Raw genomic sequence first — 18,005 nt, 5'->3', positions numbered from 1 at the left:
AAAAGTGGAGAAGATGCCAGTGGTCAGAGCTGCAGCACAGCTGCTGCTGGAGGAAACAAGGATGAACTTCCTGCTACTGCACCCACCAAGAAGAAGAGGCTGAGTGACCTTCAAAACAGAAGAGCTCGTCAGATCGCAGGTCAGGCCCAGGCTGCAGTTCCAAAAAGAGTGCAGGCTGATGCAAGTTCCTCCAAGAAGATGCACTTGATGCATCTTGGGATCCCTTGATGTGGTGGTGTGACAGTCAAAGAAGATATCCTCTGATGGCCAAGTTGGCTCAAAAGTACATGTGCATTTGTGCAACAAGCACCAGAAAAAATGTTTAGCACAGCTGTCAACATTACTACCCCTGAGAGAGCCTGCCTTAAGCCACACAAAGTCAGCATGTTGGTATTTCTTGCTCGGAATCTGCCACACTAAAGTAGCTGCTGATTTGCATATGGCCTGTTGAGGCACCGTTTACGTCTGAGCCTAAGTTTTAATATTTATTGAAGTGCAGTTTTGTTCACAGAGACTTGATAATCCATTGTATTTATTGCTTTGGTTGTGTGTGGTTTTTATTTGAGTGCTTTCTTCTTATCAGCAACAGGATCAGTTTTATATATTGTTTCGGGCTGTAAGTGCTTTTTATTCAAGTGCGTGTGATGTTAACAGAGACTGAGAGTCCATTTTATTTATTGTTTTTGGTTGTTTTGTTTATTTTTGGGGGGATATTTAAAATGTCTTCTCTCCAATATTCTTTAGAAATACATGTTTATTGATCTTTGAAAGGATCAGAATCAGACATCCTTGAATATTCCGCAGATGGGGAAATTTGTTTGTCACAGCAGCGACAGAAAATATCAAAAACAGAAATATATTACAAGAACAGGAACAATAGCAAAAATAAGCAATTAAATTCTAAAGGGAATAAAAAAATAGACATATATACATATTGACATGATATAGTGCAAACAATTAATAGCAGTTTTTCTTGTAGTGTTTTGTATTGCATTGTTTTAAACATAGATTTTAAATACAGATAATAAATATGGAAAAAATGGTTATGGTGTTAAGAAAATTGACCAGAAAAACACAAAAACAGAAGTGACCTTGTGCAGACATACTGCACAGTGCAGGGTACAGGGTGAGGTCTATAGGCTCAGTATCAGTCTGTTGCTGAAGGAGCTGCCCAGTGCTGAGATAGTGCCCTGCAGGGGGCGGGACTCCTGCACCAGCAGCGATGACAGCTTGTCCATCATCCTGCTCTCTCCCACCACCTGCACTGAGTCAAGAGGGCATCCCAGGATGCAGCTGGCCTTCTTGATAAGTTTATCAAGTCTCCTCCTGTCTGCTGCCGAGATGCTGCTGCTCCAGCAGACTACTCCATAGAGAATGGCTGATGCCACCACAGAGTCATAGAAAGAGGTCAGGAGTGCCCCCTGCACCCCAGAGGACCTGAGCTTCCTCAGCAGATACAGTCTGCTCTGACCTTTCTTATATGTAGCTGCAGCGTGATCAGTCCAGTCCAGTTTATTGTTCAGGTGAACTCCCAGGTGTGTGCTTACATTATTATGTCATTATCATTATATTAGTTGGAAAATGGTCACAAAACGATAATATTAGCGTTTATTGCAATAAATTAAATTCATATTTAAATAAATTCATATGCAATAAATCTAGCATCTAGCAAAATGTGTTATTGTGACAGGCCTAAGCACAGGAGCTTTGGACTGCTGTTAGGAGAAGGTTCTCAGGTCTGGGGCTTGGATTGCTGGCAGAGAGCAGCATGAAAATCACCCGGTGTTATTGGATTGAGGGCAGACTGGACTTCACAATGACTCACTGTCACCTCTTGAGATGCAAAGTATTATGACAGGGCCAGAAGGGGCTCGGTTTGCTGGTCAGCATCCTAAATTCAACACAATACATAAATGTCTTTGGTGCAATGTCAGTACTGTTGCAGATCTACCAACTTTGAAGAAAGTACTGAGTACCACCTTATGGGGAAAGAAAAGAAAAAAGAGACTTCATGTTTACCTGTGTGCAGCCAAAAGTCATATAAAAGTCAGATTTTCATTTGCAAATAATTGTATTTTTTTTTAATATCTTAAAAAAAAAATATATATATATATATATATATATAGCTAACGTTATTTCTAAAGTAGCAACAGTAATGTTTACAGCAGCAAAATCCCTATATACATCCAATAATATGGAAAAAAAAAAGAAAAAAAAAGATCTTATGTCAGTCAAATGAATATTTTTCCTGACATCATGAGAGTGAAAGAATACAGATTTCTTTTTCCCTCTGTTGGCAAAGGGAGAATGAGCTGGTTAGCCCCAGCCAGCAGCAGTTTACAGTAATTTGCAAAATTATCAGATACGTGGCAAACTAATTCAAACTGTTAGAGTACATACATCTAGCTTTTGTTTTGGTTTGTTCAACAGGTTGGCAAGCTGGCGCACTGTGTTGACTGAGCAGATTGAAATCACTTCTCTAAATGTTTGTGCTCATTGGACAGGTGCATTTAAAGCTGTAGTCTGTAATGTTTTTTTGTTATATTTGCTGAAACTGTCATTATGATCTGACAGTAGAATAAGATACAGGTAAGCTGTTTTAAAATCCACCATCTGTGGCTCCAACCAGTGGCTGTAATTTGATTTGCAAGAATCCACTGCTCCCGAATCAACACAACCAATCAGAGCCAAGGGGAGTGTCTGAGAAGTGTCAATTATGTGCCTGCCAAATTCACACTGTAAACAATGGCGGAGAGGCAACAGCAGAAAAATGCCCCACCATTGCCCACGTCAAAGAGAATAAATAAGATTGATGAAGAAAAGCAGTGTAAAAAGAAAGACTTGGACTGAGCCAGAGAGCAAACAAGGATAAATATCGGAGCGTCTAAAGTCGTTGAATTGGTTTTGAGAAATAACGTTACTCCTGCTTCAGAAAGGCAGCATGGCAAAAATGGGTAATGATTACCTGGTAACTGCGTCCTATCACAGTTACTCTGAGAATTATCTTTTAATTGGCTACATAAACCTTGTTCTGCTTAATCTTTTTTGGATCTAAGCAGCAGGAGTCTAGGTTGAAAAGTCAAAATGTGTGGAACACGTTGTATATGCCTGCATAGCTTTAGTTTAATCATACAAACCACATATTTCTTATTGTTATCAATAATATTAAGAACTTGCCTCAGGTAGTTTGTCTGTCATTTGGGCTTACATGCGCTTTGAGTCTGGATTACCCAAAATGCATGGCGAATACACTCAAGTTCATTGAAACAGTGACGCTTGGACTGGGAAAGAAAACCCTCCCACCAAAACTACTAAGTCTGAAAAACAGGCTTTTGGGTTAGACCAGTGAAGAGTCAACAGCTATCAGATAGCACTCTACGTATAACCTTTGCAGTCAATAATGTTTAAAAAAGGAAGCCAGGACAATGCGGGCAGAATTATCTTAAGTTCAAGGAAATGAGTTTAATTTAAGTGTACCTTAAAATTGATGACTAAGTAGAACTAAAAGTGTTAAGTTGTGAGTACTGAGTGAATTAAGTGGGGTTCAATTTGTATCAGGCAGTCCACACAAAATGAAAAAAATAAGTTGACACAAAGCATGATTATTAAGTTACACAAACTCAAAAATAGTTTATTGTACTACTTGATTTAGTACTGTCCACTGACAGTAAACAAGCTTTGATAACTCACTATCTTTCACACAAGTTTCCATACTTTTTTAAAGTAAGGGCAACTTATTGAATTTCACAGTCTAAGGAATCACCTGGTTTTTGCCTGGTTTATTTAAGAAGTTGTAAGTACTCAACTCAACCACATATGAAATGGTCTGGCTGTTGTTGTTTTAATGCAGAAATGTTACATATTATACCTTTAAGGCAAGAAAGGAGTGACCACATCTGTATAAACTGTATGAGCAGGTGACTTTAAAACCTACAGTACATTTCCATGCAACAGGTCAGTAATGTAGGGAGCTCGAGAGGAGGCCTGCGCTGATGGGAGGAGCTTTGCCGGGTCGCCACGGAGAGTGTCGCAGACGGAGGGCACTTCGCTGCCACAGAGGGACACGGAGGTTTATCGCTGTGAGCATTTTGTTTTCACAGACTAACCTCGCCTCATATCTAGGCTGTGACCTCCTATTAGCTCGGAGCTATATCTACAAGCCATTGTGTGTAAGTAATTGTTAACGCGCCGGGTCCTCGAGTCATGCTGCATGTGTTACGCAGCGCTTCCTGTTTGTGGCGGTGTCCTGAGAAAACCTTTGGTACTGAAGACACAGTCAAACTTTGCTGAGTATGAGGAAAGACGTGGAGTTATAAGAGGCTGTTCCATAATCACAGATGCTTAGCCTCAGCCCTTTGCGTCCAATAATCCAGAAAACAGATGAAAAGCTATATAAAAAAAAAAAGAAAACCAGGACACGCATCCAGCGAGACTGTGAATTTTGTGGGTCCCCTGGCCCATTTGTGCAGACACACGCCGCTCTGTGTGCCGTCTGGCACCTTTTTTTCCCCAGTAAACTCCATGTTCTCAGCAGAGGTCAAGAAAAATAAACTCTGATGGGTGCTCAGTCTGAGATACAGATGGTGGAGACAGGAAGGATCTGACATTTATCAGCTCATGTGTGCAAAGCCTGCAAGTTTTAAGGTGCAAGATTTAAGAGTTTTAGTTTAAAATGTCCAAAAAAATCCCTGCAAAAATTACCCACAGAATGTGAAGAAATAACTGTTTTTGACATTGTGTCAGAAACGATGTACTGTGTTGCAGAGATCTATTAAAGTTAGCATGCTAACCAGCTAGCCCCTCGCCTTCAGATGTAATGATCCGGTAGACCACAACATCCGCACTCTGAGCTCCCAGTCTGGAGTCAGCTGACCCGACCGTTAGCTACGCGCTGAGCTTACTAGCTAATGGCGGCTACATTTAGCAGCAGTAAGCAGTTACTCTGGTGACATGCTAAGGCAGCTGCCGAGCTTGTTGCACGTTTAAAGGTTATGACACAAGAGATGTTGAAAGGCGCGATGGACAAACAGAGCAGCTTCTGGCAGTGCCTCGCCAAATCCAAAAAGAAATGCTGAAATGACACGATATACGTATCTTGAATCGTTTCTTGATCCAACAAGCTACCTATCCGAAATCTGAGGCAGATGCCATCTGTGCCACTGCCCCAAGGGCAGCGAGGTTATAGATTTGCGCATGTGCAATGGGTTCTTACTCATGAGCTGAATGATCATGTTCGATATCAGGTGACGTGACATCCACTCCTTTTCATAAGGAGTAGAGACGAAGCTCGGAGACTGCTGAATTAGTTCAGGTAATTGATGCGTAAGCAGTTGATTAGTAGCTTCCTGGAACAAGCTGCTCTATACAAACCCAGAAAATATTTATACATCATTGAATTAATTACAAGAACTTTACCTTCTATATATGCCAAACTGGGTTTTTCTCTCTGAAATTACAAATGTTAGCATCTTCAGCTGTCCTTTGTTAGTGCCCCATCAGTGTACCAAGTGATCCACAGTGATATCTATGTTGGTTAGTGGAGGTAAAAAGCCTCAAATATAGTTGTCAACAGCAGTTTGTCTACTAAAAGTGTCTCCAACAAGACTGAAGCATGTGTATCAAAAAAAGAAATGCTATCTGCGATGGCCGGGAATCGAACCCGGGTCAACTGCTTGGAAGGCAGCTATGCTCACCACTATACCACCATCGCTACAAGAAGGTGGCAATTCAGGCTGCAGAGTCAGCACTTTCCACCAGACTTAGAATTAGAATGTGACTAAGACGGGATCAGAGGAAATGTGAGAGAAAGGAGGATAAACCATACAGACTCAGCTGCATTAGGATGACTGACTTTAGAGCTATACAGATGATGGTTCAGAATTCTATGTAGTCCAGGTTACAGATCCACTGTATTCAAGTACTGACTCGAACATTCAGATTTGCTGCACCATAGCTGCAGTCTAATGGGTTACTATGCCAATGCGGTATGGAGAGCATATTCAGAGGGTCTGCCGTAATCACAGACTTAGAGCAAGAACACCTGTAAATACCACAATCTGTATATTGTGATGTGGCCACATGCACAATATGCATATTGCGACATGTATAGGGTGGTCATTGGTAGAATCACACTAAAACTTACGTTGTCGGCAGGATTCGAACCTGCGCGGGGAGACCCCAATGGATTTCTAGTCCATCGCCTTAACCACTCGGCCACGACAACCTGTGTTGCTCAGGTAAGATGTAGTACAGAATGGTTACACATTGTTATAATACCATTAATTACAAGAAAACACATTATGCACACATCATACCAGAGTTTTACTACAGTTGTGAGTGTGTGTATGTGTAGAATATGTCTCACACACACAACAGGTGAGGGGCAGTTTCTCTCTTTCATTTTTCTATCCTTCCTTACCTCCCTCTCTCTCCCCCTCGCGCTTTGTCGCTCATAACGGAAAATGACGTACGCGGGCAACCAGTGTGTCAAGCCTGTTAGCACTAGCATTAGCACATCCCTTGGCTAGTGTGGCTGCAGCCTATTGTTAACATTAAAGGGCTGGACACGCCGGATGCCGCGTTAATGTGCCGCTGCCTGCCATGTGCACACCTTCATCACCTAAAGACTAATGCACTCTTTGCGATGGCCGGGAATCGAACCCGGGTCAACTGCTTGGAAGGCAGCTATGCTCACCACTATACCACCATCGCCATGTTGAGGCAGTAATTCAGGCTGTCGGCTCAGCACTTTCTAAACACACCACTTTGACGTGGCGCGAGCTCCACAGTAGTGTTTACGTTCTGCGCTTGCTCGAGATGCAATAAGTGGGTGGCTCTAGTGTTAAAGACGCTGGACTAGAGGTTTATGTACGCAGCTCTCTTTACTTTCGATCAAAATGAAACTTTATTCATACCACCCCCTTTTAATTGTTTTCCAGCTGCCTGTAAGACATTACCACACAGTACGCAGGAGCTTCAGGTACAAACAAGCAGATCTAGCATCGCAGACGGAAACTGTGAGGAGATCAGCTCGGAGTCGACCGAGAACAAAGAGGGTAAGACTTATTAGATTAGGTCCGTTTTTGGTCAGTGTGACTATTTTTCAGGTGCATTAATAGATGTGTTGTGTCCATACTCAGTGCATTGCGCAGTACCAAGTATCAAGGACAAACAAGGCGTGGTTTCGCTACTATTCAAATGCAAATTGGAGCCGTTTGCACCTCTGGGAGCTTCACATACATCATGGTTCGTTTCCGTCAGTATGTGGCACAGACGAAAGTGGCGTTTGCAGGCTGTAAATTGCCGTTAACTGCCCAAAATTAGGGAGATTTTCAGGCGTTTACGGGGAGGAAAATCCCACTTTTCATGCAGTGGGAGGGGTCCGATCCGTCCCAATAATGACCGCCGTTCTATACATTATCCCACTTATTACACAGCTACTTGCCAGCACGAAAAAAAACTTCACAGTGTGTTACCATTCAGTGTTTTTCAGCAGAGAAATATAGTTCGCCTAACTGATGCCATTTTGCTTCTCCATCGTCACTGCTTTCCTCTCTTTGTCTTTGCTTGACCATGGCGACAACTCAACCTTTTTCCAAGACTCAAAATCACCGTATTTTTCTAAAATATTAAAGTTAATGTGAAACTCATCCATACTAGTGGCCTAAGAGTATGTTTTTTCCAATATGAAGTAGACTACAGATCAGCTGACGTCGCTTAGCAGCTGAAGACGCTGGGGTGATAAGTGACCGGACCACTTGCGGAGCAAAGATTCTAGAGCGCGGAGTGATACGAAATACGTGAATCAGAGGAAAAAAGGCCACTTTCCTTGACAACGATCAAATATGCTTAGCGGTCGGTCATAGGAAAATAACTGACCGCCGAACATTGGGAAGGCCCAATCAAGTGAATGGAGCATTCTACAGCATTAAGAAGAGCGTGTAATAATGCTCTATACCACAAGAGGACGCTGTTATATAAGGCTGGTGGCAGTTAACACGCTGTTAACACACAAGATGGTGACGATAACGACAATACGACACTGCTATGGAGAAGTAAACAACACTTGTTCATGATTCCTGCATCCCACTATTGTCGAGTTAACACCACAGTGTTCACTTTATCCAGTCATTTGAGTCAAAGTGCCACTGCATCTTACTTACTATCTCGCGAGTGCGAGTTATTATCTCACACATGCAACTTACAGTTCAGAATTCTATGTAGTCCAGGTTACAGATATACTGTATTCAAGTACTGACTCGAACATTCAGATTTGCAGCACCATAGCTGCAGTCTAATGGGTTATTATGCCAATGCGGTATGGAGAGCATATTCAGAGGGTCTGCAGCAATCACAGACTTAGAGCAAGAACACCTGTAAATACCACAATCTGTATATTGTGATGTGGCCACATGCACAATATGCATATTGCGATATGTATATAGGGTGGTCATTGGTAGAATCACACTAAAACTTACGTTGTCGGCAGGATTCGAACCTGCGCGGGGAGACCCCAATGGATTTCTAGCCCATCGCCTTAACCACTCGGCCACGACAACCTGTGTAGCTCAGGTAAGATGTAGTACAGAATGGTTACACATTGTTATAATACCATTAATTACAAGAAAACACAAAATGCACACATCATACCAGAGTTTTACTACAGTTGTGAGTGTGTGTATGTGTAGAATATGTCTCACACACACAACAGGTGAGGGGCAGTTTCTCTCTTTCATTTTTCTATCCTTCCTTACCTCCCTCTCTCTCCCCCTCGCGCTTTGTCGCTCATAATGGAAAATGACGTACGCGGGCAACCAGTGTGTCCATCCTGTTAGCACTAGCATTAGCACATCCCTTGGCTAGTGTGGCTGCAGCCTATTGTTAACATTGAAGGGCTGGACACGCCGGATGCCGGTGTGCTGCGTTAGTGTGCCGCTGCCTGCCATGTGCACATCTTCATCACCTAAAGACTAATGCTCTTTTTGCGATGGCCGGGAATCAAACCCGGGTCAACTGCTTGGAAGGCAGCTATGCTCACCACTATACCACCATCGCCACGTGGAGGCAGGGATTTAGGCAGTCGGCTCAGCACTTTCTAAACACACCACTTTGACGTGGTGCCAGCTCCACAGTAGTGTTTACGTTCTGCGCTTGCTCGAGATGCAATAAGTGGGTGGCTCTAGTGTTAAAGACGCTGGACTAGAGGTTCATGCACGCAGCGCTCTTTACTTTCGATCAAAATGAAACTTTATTCATACCACCCCCTTTTAATTGTTTTCCAGCTGCCTGTAAGACATTACCACACAGTACGCAGGAGCTTCAGGTACAAACAAGCAGATCTAGCATCGCAGGCGGAAACTGTGAGGAGATCAGCTCGGAGTCGATTGAGAACAAAGAGGGTAAGACTTATTAGATTAGACCCGTTTTTGGTCAGTGTGACTATTTTTCAGGTGCATTAATAGATGTGTTGTGTCCATACTCAGTGCATTGTGCAGTACCAAGCATCAAGGACAAACAAGGCGTGGTTTCGCTACTATTCAAATGCAAATTGGAGCCGTTTGCACCTCTGGGAGCTTCACATACATCATGGTTCGTTTCCGTCAGTATGTGGCACAGACAAAAGCGGCATTTGCAGGCTGTAAATTGCTGTTAACTGCGCCAAATTAGGGAGATTTTCAGGCGTTTACGGGGAGGAAAATCCCACTTTTCATGCAGTGGGAGGGGTCTGATCCATCCCAATGACCGCCGTTCTATACATTATCCCGCTTATTACACAGTTGCTTGCCAGCACGAAAAAATACTTTACACAGTGTGTTACCATTCATAGTGTTTTTCAGCAGAGAAATATAGTTCGCCTAACTGATGCCATTTTGCTTCTCCATCGTCACTGCTTTCCTCTCTTTGTCTTTGCTTGACCGTGGCGACAACTCAGCCTTTTTCCAAGACTCAAAATCACCGTATTTTTCTAAAATATTAAAGTTAATGTGAAACTCATCCATACTAGTGGCCTAGGAGTATGTTTTTTCCAATATGAAGTAGACTACAGATCAGCTGACGTCGCTTAGCAGCTGAAGACGCTGGGGTGATAAGTGACCGGACCACTTGCGGAGCAAAGATTCTAGAGCGCGGAGTGATACGAAATACGTGAATCAGAGGAAAAAAGGCCACTTTCCTTGACAACGATCAAATACGGTCAGTTATAGGAAAATAACTGACCGCCGAACATTGGGAAGGCCCAATCAAGTGAATGGAGCATTCTACAGCATTAAGAAGAGCGTGTAATAATGCTCTATACCACAAGAGGACGCTGTTATATAAGGCTGGTGGTAGTTAACACGCTGTTAACACACAAGATGGTGACGATAACGACAATACGATGGAGAAGTAAACAACACTTGTTCATGATTCCTGCATCCCACTATTGTCGAGTTAACACCACAGTGTTCACTTTATTCAGTCATTTGAGTCAAAGTGCCACTGCATCTTACTTACTATCTCGCGAGTGCGAGTTATTATCTCACACATGTAACTTACTGTATCTCGCGCGCGTGAGATAATAAGTCGCACTTGCGAGATTTTAAACTTTCCACCATACTTAGAATTAGAATGTGACTAAGACAGGATCAGAGGAAACGTGAGAGAAAGGAGGATAAACCATACAGACTCGGCTGCATTAGGATGACTGACTTTGGAGCTATACAGATGACGGTTCAGAATTCTATGTAGTCCAGGTTACAGTATTCAAGTAGAGACTCGAACATTCAGATTTGCAGCACCATAGCTGCAGTCTAATGGGTTATTATGCCAATGCGGTATGGAGAGCATATTCAGAGGGTCTGCAGCAATCACAGACTTAGAGCAAGAACACCTGTAAATACCACAATCTGTATATTGTGATGTGGCCACATGCACGATATGCATATTGCGATATGTATATAGGGTGGTCATTGGTAGAATCACACTAAAACTTACGTTGTCGGCGGGATTCGAACCTGCGCGGGGAGACCCCAATGGATTTCTAGTCCATCGCCTTAACCACTCGGCCACGACAACCTGTTTAGCTACACAGTCCTACACGTTTTGAATGCTTGGTGCTACAACACCATTACTTATGAGGACACACATTATGTAAACAATGTTGACATCGCTGTGAAACATTCCACACATAACTAAATCTCAACCTGTCCAGTGTGAGTCCACACACAGAGATTAAAACTGCAGTAAAATGCTGGCCTGATGTCCATATGACCGTCTACAGGTCGTTTTCAGGTAGCTTTTTGCCAAAAACTGCACCTGTGTCACTGTAGAAATAGGCGAGACAGCAAATCTCTAGATAACGCAACGTAGCAGCCACGGGTGCATCTCATGCACCCTCTGGGAGCAGTTCAACCTGTTTAAACGGATTCAGAGCAGTTTAGAGGGCCTTCAGCAATCACAGACTTGGCGCGACATCACCCGCAAATACTGCTGTCTGGATATTGTGATGAGGCCACGTAACCCTCACTAGCATGGTGGTCATTGGTAGAATCCCACCAAAACTCCCGTTGTCAGCAGGATTCGAACCTGCGCGGGGAGACCCCAATGGATTTCTAGTCCATCGCCTTAACCACTCGGCCACGACAACCTGTTTAGCTACACAGTCCTACACGTTTTGAATGCTTGGTGTTACAACACCATTACTTATGAGGACACACATTATGTAAACAATGTTGTTCTCTGTGAATTTGCATAAACTGCAGAAAAATGCTGGCCTGATGTCCATATGACCGTCTACAGGTCGTTTTCAGGTACCGTATTTTCACGACCATAGAGCGCACCGGGTTATAGGGCGCGGTTTCAGTTACGGGTGCTTTTTCTGTATTTAACAAATACATAAGGAGCACTGGACCATAGGGCGCGGGCATGGTAAAACACACACATGCATGCTAGTGTGTGTATTTAAAAAGGCAGCGGGAGCAAAACTGAGTTTGGTTGTGCTTTATTGAAATCCTGGCCCGGATGGAAAGATGGCACCGTTTCATGAAGCGAAAGCACCAAGACAGACCTCCTTGAAAATGTTCAATTTTCATTTCTTCCGCTAGCGTTACTGCCCTTAGTCGTATGGTGACTGTAGAGACGCTTCTTCCAGCTGTCCTTTGACCGGCAATCCATTGCTCGAGTCGGTCTTCCAACTCGGGCCATCTCGCCTTGTGTCCGCGGAAACTCAGCTGCGTCTTCTTGACCTGTCGCAGCTCGTTTTCCATCTTCCTCCACTTGCGAACCATGGATTCATTGATATTGTATTCCCTCGCGGCTGCTCGATTCCCATGTTCCACCGCGTAACTGACAGCTTTCAGTTTAAACTGTGCTTCGTAAGCGTGTCTCTTTGCCATTATCGGGGTTGCCAAAACAATGACGTACATACCGGCACAACGTTCTCATCTAGTCCTCTGTTACGTCCGCCTTACAACAACAACAATAACGCTCACACTTCACCCTTCAACGTTCTCATGTAATCCGCCTTACAAAAAAACAACACATTAGGCGCACTGCACTATAGGGCGCGCCGCACATTTTGGAGAAAATTTGAGACGTTTAGGTGCGCCTTATGGTCGTGAAAATACGGTAGCTTTTTGCCAAAAACTGCACGTGTGTCACTGTAGAAATAGGCGAGATAACGCAACGTAGCAGCCACGGGTGCGTCTCATGCACCCTGTGAGGGCAGTTTAGCCTGTTTAGCCTGTTTAAATGGTTTGAGAGCAGTTTAGAGGGCAGCAATCACAGACTTGGCGCGACATCACCCGCAAATACTGCTGTCTGGATATTGTGATGAGGCCACGTAACCCTCAGTAGCATGGTGGTCAGTGGTAGAATCCCACCAAAAGACACGTTGTCGGCAGGATTCGAACCTGCGCGGGGAGACCCCAATGGATTTCTAGTCCATCGCCTTAACCACTCGGCCACGACAACCTGTGTAGCTCAGGTAACATGTGGTACAGAATGGTTACACATAGTTATAATAAGCCAAGTCTGTGATTGCTGAAGGCCCTCTAAACTGCTCTGAATATGTTCTCCACACTCTCTTGTGTTTTCTTGCTCATAATGGAAAATGACGTACGCGGGCATCCAGTGCGTCCATCCTGTTAGCACTAGCATTAGCACTAGCATTAGCACATCCCTTAGCTAACGTGGCTGCGGCTTATTGTTAACATTAAAGGGCTGGACACGCCGGATGCCGACGTGCTGCGTTAATGTGCCGCTGCCTGCCATGTGCGCATCTTCATCACCTAGAGCAGTGGTGTCAAACTGATCCAGTAAAGGGCCGCTGTGGCTGCAGGTTTTCATTCCAACCAAGCAAGAACACACCTGATCCAAATCAGGTGTGTTCTTACTTGGTTGGCTGATTGGTTGGCTGATCCAAATCAGATGTGTTCTTGCTTGGTTGGAATGAAAAACTGCAGCCACAGCGGCCCTTTACTGGATCAGTTTGACACATGTGACCTAGAGACTAAAAGCACTCTTTGCGATGGCCGGGAATCGAACCCGGGTCAACTGCTTGGAAGGCAGCTATGCTCACCACTATACCACCATCGCCATGTTGAGGCAGTAATTCAGGCTGTCGGCTCAGCACTTTCTAAACACACCACTTTGACGTGGCGCGAGCTCCACAGTAGTGTTTACGTTCTGCGCTTGCTCGAGATGCAATAAGTGGGTGGCTCTAGTGTTAAAGACGCTGGACTAGAGGTTTATGTACGCAGCTCTCTTTACTTTCGATCAAAATGAAACTTTATTCATACCACCCCCTTTTAATTGTTTTCCAGCTGCCTGTAAGACATTACCACACAGTACGCAGGAGCTTCAGGTACAAACAAGCAGATCTAGCATCGCAGACGGAAACTGTGAGGAGATCAGCTCGGAGTCGACCGAGAACAAAGAGGGTAAGACTTATTAGATTAGGTCCGTTTTTGGTCAGTGTGACTATTTTTCAGGTGCATTAATAGATGTGTTGTGTCCATACTCAGTGCATTGCGCAGTACCAAGTATCAAGGACAAACAAGGCGTGGTTTCGCTACTATTCAAATGCAAATTGGAGCCATTTGCACCTCTGGGAGCTTCACATACATCATGGTTCGTTTCCGTCAGTATGTGGCACAGACGAAAGTGGCGTTTGCAGGCTGTAAATTGCCGTTAACTGCCCAAAATTAGGGAGATTTTCAGGCGTTTACGGGGAGGAAAATCCCACTTTTCATGCAGTGGGAGGGGTCCGATCCGTCCCAATAATGACCGCCGTTCTATACATTATCCCGCTTATTACACAGCTACTTGCCAGCACGAAAAAAAACTTCACAGTGTGTTACCATTCAGTGTTTTTCAGCAGAGAAATATAGTTCGCCTAACTGATGCCATTTTGCTTCTCCATCGTCACTGCTTTCCTCTCTTTGTCTTTGCTTGACCATGGCGACAACTCAACCTTTTTCCAAGACTCAAAATCACCGTATTTTTCTAAAATATTAAAGTTAATGTGAAACTCATCCATACTAGTGGCCTAAGAGTATGTTTTTTCCAATATGAAGTAGACTACAGATCAGCTGACGTCGCTTAGCAGCTGAAGACGCTGGGGTGATAAGTGACCGGACCACTTGCGGAGCAAAGATTCTAGAGCGCGGAGTGATACGAAATACGTGAATCAGAGGAAAAAAGGCCACTTTCCTTGACAACGATCAAATATGCTTAGCGGTCGGTCATAGGAAAATAACTGACCGCCGAACATTGGGAAGGCCCAATCAAGTGAATGGAGCATTCTACAGCATTAAGAAGAGCGTGTAATAATGCTCTATACCACAAGAGGACGCTGTTATATAAGGCTGGTGGCAGTTAACACGCTGTTAACACACAAGATGGTGACGATAACGACAATACGACACTGCTATGGAGAAGTAAACAACACTTGTTCATGATTCCTGCATCCCACTATTGTCGAGTTAACACCACAGTGTTCACTTTATCCAGTCATTTGAGTCAAAGTGCCACTGCATCTTACTTACTATCTCGCGAGTGCGAGTTATTATCTCACACATGCAACTTACAGTTCAGAATTCTATGTAGTCCAGGTTACAGATATACTGTATTCAAGTACTGACTCGAACATTCAGATTTGCAGCACCATAGCTGCAGTCTAATGGGTTATTATGCCAATGCGGTATGGAGAGCATATTCAGAGGGTCTGCAGCAATCACAGACTTAGAGCAAGAACACCTGTAAATACCACAATCTGTATATTGTGATGTGGCCACATGCACAATATGCATATTGCGATATGTATATAGGGTGGTCATTGGTAGAATCACACTAAAACTTACGTTGTCGGCAGGATTCGAACCTGCGCGGGGAGACCCCAATGGATTTCTAGCCCATCGCCTTAACCACTCGGCCACGACAACCTGTGTAGCTCAGGTAAGATGTAGTACAGAATGGTTACACATTGTTATAATACCATTAATTACAAGAAAACACAAAATGCACACATCATACCAGAGTTTTACTACAGTTGTGAGTGTGTGTATGTGTAGAATATGTCTCACACACACAACAGGTGAGGGGCAGTTTCTCTCTTTCATTTTTCTATCCTTCCTTACCTCCCTCTCTCTCCCCCTCGCGCTTTGTCGCTCATAATGGAAAATGACGTACGCGGGCAACCAGTGTGTCCATCCTGTTAGCACTAGCATTAGCACATCCCTTGGCTAGTGTGGCTGCAGCCTATTGTTAACATTAAAGGGCTGGACACGCCGGATGCCGGTGTGCTGCGTTAGTGTGCCGCTGCCTGCCATGTGCACATCTTCATCACCTAAAGACTAATGCTCTTTTTGCGATGGCCGGGAATCGAACCCGGGTCAACTGCTTGGAAGGCAGCTATGCTCACCACTATACCACCATCGCCACGTGGAGGCAGGGATTTAGGCAGTCGGCTCAGCACTTTCTAAACACACCACTTTGACGTGGTGCCAGCTCCACAGTAGTGTTTACGTTCTGCGCTTGCTCGAGATGCAATAAGTGGGTGGCTCTAGTGTTAAAGACGCTGGACTAGAGGTTCATGCACGCAGCGCTCTTTACTTTCGATCAAAATGAAACTTTATTCATACCACCCCCTTTTAATTGTTTTCCAGCTGCCTGTAAGACATTACCACACAGTACGCAGGAGCTTCAGGTACAAACAAGCAGATCTAGCATCGCAGGCGGAAACTGTGAGGAGATCAGCTCGGAGTCGATTGAGAACAAAGAGGGTAAGACTTATTAGATTAGACCCGTTTTTGGTCAGTGTGACTATTTTTCAGGTGCATTAATAGATGTGTTGTGTCCATACTCAGTGCATTGTGCAGTACCAAGCATCAAGGACAAACAAGGCGTGGTTTCGCTACTATTCAAATGCAAATTGGAGCCGTTTGCACCTCTGGGAGCTTCACATACATCATGGTTCGTTTCCGTCAGTATGTGGCACAGACAAAAGCGGCGTTTGCAGGCTGTAAATTGCTGTTAACTGCCCCAAATTAGGGAGATTTTCAGGCGTTTACGGGGAGGAAAATCCCACTTTTCATGCAGTGGGAGGGGTCTGATCCATCCCAATGACCGCAGTTCTATACATTATCCCGCTTATTACACAGTTGCTTGCCAGCACGAAAAAATACTTTACACAGTGTGTTACCATTCATAGTGTTTTTCAGCAGAGAAATATAGTTCGCCTAACTGATGCCATTTTGCTTCTCCATCGTCACTGCTTTCCTCTCTTTGTCTTTGCTTGACCGTGGCGACAACTCAGCCTTTTTCCAAGACTCAAAATCACCGTATTTTTCTAAAATATTAAAGTTAATGTGAAACTCATCCATACTAGTGGCCTAGGAGTATGTTTTTTCCAATATGAAGTAGACTACAGATCAGCTGACGTCGCTTAGCAACTGAAGACGCTGGGGTGATAAGTGACCGGACCACTTGCGGAGCAAAGATTCTAGAGCGCGGAGTGATACGAAATACGTGAATCAGAGGAAAAAAGGCCACTTTCCTTGACAACGATCAAATACGGTCAGTTATAGGAAAATAACTGACCGCCGAACATTGGGAAGGCCCAATCAAGTGAATGGAGCATTCTACAGCATTAAGAAGAGCGTGTAATAATGCTCTATACCACAAGAGGACGCTGTTATATAAGGCTGGTGGTAGTTAACACGCTGTTAACACACAAGATGGTGACGATAACGACAATACGATGGAGAAGTAAACAACACTTGTTCATGATTCCTGCATCCCACTATTGTCGAGTTAACACCACAGTGTTCACTTTATTCAGTCATTTGAGTCAAAGTGCCACTGCATCTTACTTACTATCTCGCGAGTGCGAGTTATTATCTCACACATGTAACTTACTGTATCTCGCGCGCGTGAGATAATAAGTCGCACTTGCGAGATTTTAAACTTTCCACCATACTTAGAATTAGAATGTGACTAAGACAGGATCAGAGGAAACGTGAGAGAAAGGAGGATAAACCATACAGACTCGGCTGCATTAGGATGACTGACTTTAGAGCTATACAGATGACGGTTCAGAATTCTATGTAGTCCAGGTTACAGTATTCAAGTAGAGACTCGAACATTCAGATTTGCAGCACCATAGCTGCAGTCTAATGGGTTATTATGCCAATGCGGTATGGAGAGCATATTCAGAGGGTCTGCAGCAATCACAGACTTAGAGCAAGAACACCTGTAAATACCACAATCTGTATATTGTGATGTGGCCACATGCACGATATGCATATTGCGATATGTATATAGGGTGGTCATTGGTAGAATCACACTAAAACTTACGTTGTCGGCGGGATTCGAACCTGCGCGGGGAGACCCCAATGGATTTCTAGTCCATCGCCTTAACCACTCGGCCACGACAACCTGTTTAGCTACACAGTCCTACACGTTTTGAATGCTTGGTGCTACAACACCATTACTTATGAGGACACACATTATGTAAACAATGTTGACAT

General features: G+C 44.0%; 12 non-coding genes across 12 annotated transcripts; all 12 read right to left on the bottom strand.

Moving 5' to 3' along the window:
• Window positions 1–5,638: 5,638 nt before the first annotated feature.
• Window positions 5,639–5,710, bottom strand: trnag-ucc. Its single transcript has one exon. It is a non-coding gene; the product is annotated as a tRNA-Gly (tRNA).
• Window positions 5,711–6,141: 431 nt separating this feature from the next.
• Window positions 6,142–6,223, bottom strand: trnas-aga. Its single transcript has one exon. It is a non-coding gene; the product is annotated as a tRNA-Ser (tRNA).
• A 416-nt stretch (window positions 6,224–6,639) lies between these two features.
• On the bottom strand, window positions 6,640–6,711 carry trnag-ucc. Its single transcript has one exon. It is a non-coding gene; the product is annotated as a tRNA-Gly (tRNA).
• A 1,765-nt stretch (window positions 6,712–8,476) lies between these two features.
• trnas-aga lies at window positions 8,477–8,558 on the bottom strand. Its single transcript has one exon. It is a non-coding gene; the product is annotated as a tRNA-Ser (tRNA).
• Window positions 8,559–8,982: 424 nt separating this feature from the next.
• trnag-ucc lies at window positions 8,983–9,054 on the bottom strand. The gene has a single exon. It is a non-coding gene; the product is annotated as a tRNA-Gly (tRNA).
• A 1,916-nt stretch (window positions 9,055–10,970) lies between these two features.
• trnas-aga lies at window positions 10,971–11,052 on the bottom strand. The gene has a single exon. It is a non-coding gene; the product is annotated as a tRNA-Ser (tRNA).
• Window positions 11,053–11,541: 489 nt separating this feature from the next.
• Window positions 11,542–11,623, bottom strand: trnas-aga. The gene has a single exon. It is a non-coding gene; the product is annotated as a tRNA-Ser (tRNA).
• Window positions 11,624–12,866: 1,243 nt separating this feature from the next.
• trnas-aga lies at window positions 12,867–12,948 on the bottom strand. Its single transcript has one exon. It is a non-coding gene; the product is annotated as a tRNA-Ser (tRNA).
• A 552-nt stretch (window positions 12,949–13,500) lies between these two features.
• trnag-ucc lies at window positions 13,501–13,572 on the bottom strand. The gene has a single exon. It is a non-coding gene; the product is annotated as a tRNA-Gly (tRNA).
• A 1,765-nt stretch (window positions 13,573–15,337) lies between these two features.
• On the bottom strand, window positions 15,338–15,419 carry trnas-aga. Its single transcript has one exon. It is a non-coding gene; the product is annotated as a tRNA-Ser (tRNA).
• Window positions 15,420–15,843: 424 nt separating this feature from the next.
• trnag-ucc lies at window positions 15,844–15,915 on the bottom strand. The gene has a single exon. It is a non-coding gene; the product is annotated as a tRNA-Gly (tRNA).
• A 1,916-nt stretch (window positions 15,916–17,831) lies between these two features.
• On the bottom strand, window positions 17,832–17,913 carry trnas-aga. Its single transcript has one exon. It is a non-coding gene; the product is annotated as a tRNA-Ser (tRNA).
• Window positions 17,914–18,005: the final 92 nt, after the last annotated feature.

Source organism: Acanthopagrus latus, chromosome 19 (assembly GCF_904848185.1).
Source record: "Acanthopagrus latus isolate v.2019 chromosome 19, fAcaLat1.1, whole genome shotgun sequence".
Taxonomy (NCBI): domain Eukaryota; kingdom Metazoa; phylum Chordata; class Actinopteri; order Spariformes; family Sparidae; genus Acanthopagrus; species Acanthopagrus latus.
This window is presented reverse-complemented; position numbering and strand designations above follow the sequence as displayed.